The 2,949-nt window shown below is 48.9% G+C and overlaps 1 protein-coding gene across 1 annotated transcript in view; it reads right to left on the minus strand.

Annotated features, from left to right (window-relative positions):
* Positions 1-2,949, minus strand: part of LOC109095006 (CD276 antigen homolog) — a 467,477-nt gene that overhangs the window by 220,680 nt on the left and 243,848 nt on the right. The gene's annotated exons all lie outside the window — the stretch shown is intronic.

Consider the following 2,949-nt stretch of genomic DNA (forward strand, 5'->3'; position numbering starts at 1 on the left):
GTGTTTTGGCTTTCTCTAGTAGCTGTTCTGCAGACTGGAGATGTTTTCTCAGGTCCTTTCCGGCTTTACTCCATCTGGTACCTTGAGTTTATCCTGGGTTTTCACTTTGAGCTTGTCTGTGCAGTGTGAGATGTGCAATAGCTCTCTCAGGAACTCAGTGATCTGATGCTTGAAATCATCCTGGACTTTCACTGCCAGCTTGTCTATGCGGTTTGGGCATGTGTCAGCTCCTTCTGAAGATGGGTGCAGTGCTTGTCGCTCGGTGTCAGCTTGACTGTGAAGGCGTAGCTTAGGAAACTTGGTTAGCTCCCCATGATTGTGATTCTGGCTTGAGTCATGTGTCAGGAGTCTCTTCCGAATCATGACTATTACTCAGAATAATAACAGTGGTCTATCTGTAATGCCTCTTAGCCAGGTGTTCACATCTCCTCCCTGGGCAGTGGGGTATGCAGTCTGTGACATGCTGGCAGACTGAAAAGTTAGGGCTAAAACAGATCTGTATGGTGTTATAAGCCCATATGTAGTGGAACAGCTAAGTGTTGTTTAGTGATTGCAAACCAAAAGTGGAGTGTGTTGTAGTGGGGCTTTGTGGTTTGGGTTTGCTGTTGTTCATCACACGCAGCATGTTTTTGACATTGTGCAGTAGTTTGAGGGCTGGAGTAGCAGCAAGTTGAGCAGATGTGATAGGGTGGTTGGAGGGGTTAGGGAGGTGGCAAAGAATAGTCCTTATTGAGGTGTCAGAGGTTTGCATTTAAGCAATGCCATCCATGGATAGTTGTAAGGTTAGTGCCAGGGCTGCAAGGTGGGTACCATGGAGGTGAAAGTTGATCTCCTGTGGGTTATGACTGTCATGTCATGGGAGGGTGGGGGGGTCTTGGTTGAGACCATAGCTCACCATGCAATGCACCTGTTTTGGCAAGGAGCCTGTCAGGACTCGGTCGGTTTGAGTGTCCTAACACCTTCAAGTATAGATGTTTGAATCATGCTTACTTGTGATGTTGTTGCACACCTGGGACAGATGTTGGTGCCCGGACTGGCTTCTTGTTCATTGTGGCAAACTTATCTTTTCTTAGCCAAGTAGGAAGCTGAGCTTGGCATAATTTGAAGTCTGTGTAAATCCAGGAGTTGTCTGATGCACTTCTTGTGAGTCGATCACGATTTGAAGGGGTGATCTGGATGGCTGTCACTTGTACTTTGATGACTGGAAGTCCAGCTTGCAGTGTTGCTGTGGGAGAGAGATTTGCTGTTAACCCACAAAACACACCTGCTCTGCTTCACACACGAGTGCCTCAGCATTTACCACATCCTTAAGAGGGCACCATTGACCATGTGTGGCTTTTGGGGGTATTGGTCCTCTGTACCATTTAAGGAGTTGGCTGTTGAGGGGCCATTAAAGTTTGGTAGCACATCTCTGTGATCACTTTCCGTGTTCAGTTGTGACTGGAGAATGGCTGAATGGTTCAGGAAGTGCAGAAGCTGAATGCTATTTGTCATCACTGAGTGGTGCGTGCTCTGGTCAGAACAGTGTTCTGCTGAAGTGGGCACCCCTTTAGTTCTGGCGATGTTGGTGGTGGAGACCAGCACTAAATCCAGTGGTTGGTGAATCCTGCTGTCAGGTGAAACTCAGCAACTCCTTGGTAAATCAGGCATGGCGTTGAGGCCGGGTTCCCTCCATTCCCTTGAAGGTTTGTGGTTGAGGGTTTGGCCATGCTGTCTGTTGAGCTGAACAGCGGCCCCCATTTTGCTATATGCTGGGACTGCAGTCTCATATATTCAACAGAGTAAATGTCTAGTATGGTCTGGCAGGAAGGTCTCGCACTTGACAGGGCTTCCCCAGGGGATTGCGAGGTCTGCAAGAACCAGGACGTAGCAGATTGAGCTTTGGTTATTTTACTTTAGGTTTAAAATGCAGGTGTCCTTGGCAGTGACCATGGTTCACAAGCAACAAGACCTCATAGGGAAGCTCATGCACTTGCTTGCAAAGGCAGGTCTGGTGTGTGCTTGGTGCGTGCTTTGAAGAGTGTGAGGCTTAAGGCCATATTTTCATGGCTGGCTGTGAGATTTTCCCATGATCTCGGTGACCTGACAGTCTGCCTGTGTGACCTGTCTGGCTGAAGTGGCAGGGGTTTTGCACTTCAGCCTGGAGTTTTGGCAGTCTCAAGTTCAGCAAAGGGTCAATGTGATCCAGCAGCTCTTTATCAATGAGAAGTTAGTATGCGTGTATGACTGCGTGTTCAGTGCACACCTTTGGGCCTTAAGAGTTCAGTTCTGTTTCTGAGCTTCAGCATGGGGTCTGTCAAAGAGTTATAAGTGACATAAAAGTTGGGTTTACTTCAGTGTCACCAGAGCTTCACATCTCGCCTTGTTTTCCAAAATGCTGTCTCCTGGTTGCCCCCCTTTTCAATTGGGCTCCTCAGGAGTCCTGGTACTGGGTTTGTGTGCTGAAAGGTGTTGGATCATTCTGGATGTGCAGCCATCAGCTGAAGTGGGTGGGTGATGCCATTACTTGGTGATGGAATGGCTGGCCCTGTGGTAAGTGGCTGGTTAGAAAAGATCTGGGTCATGGGCCGGTCTGACCTTGAGACTGGGTTCTCGCAACCAGCTGAGATGTCAGGCCTGATCTTTGTGACCTGGCAATGCACTTCAGACGAGTTGGCTGGCTGGAAAGGTGAACTTTCCCGAGATCTTGGCATTTCTCTTAGTAGGAGGGCATTCTGGTAGGTTGTTGGTTTCTCATGCCGCTCGTAGTTAAAAGGAGTCTGCTAGTCTGATATATCCTGTTTGTCCTGCTGGTGAGGCCACTCTCACTCTATGGGCAAGAGCACCGATGATCCTGGTTGGCTCTCTGTGGCTTTAGCCTTGGTTTGATCATGGTCTGTCTGCCAGTTCACGTTGTCGTCCAGCCGTTTCGCTCAGGTGCCGTAGATCAGGAGTAGTCCCGGAACGGTG

This window comes from Cyprinus carpio, chromosome B22 (genome assembly GCF_018340385.1).
Source record: "Cyprinus carpio isolate SPL01 chromosome B22, ASM1834038v1, whole genome shotgun sequence".
NCBI classification, from domain to species: domain Eukaryota; kingdom Metazoa; phylum Chordata; class Actinopteri; order Cypriniformes; family Cyprinidae; genus Cyprinus; species Cyprinus carpio.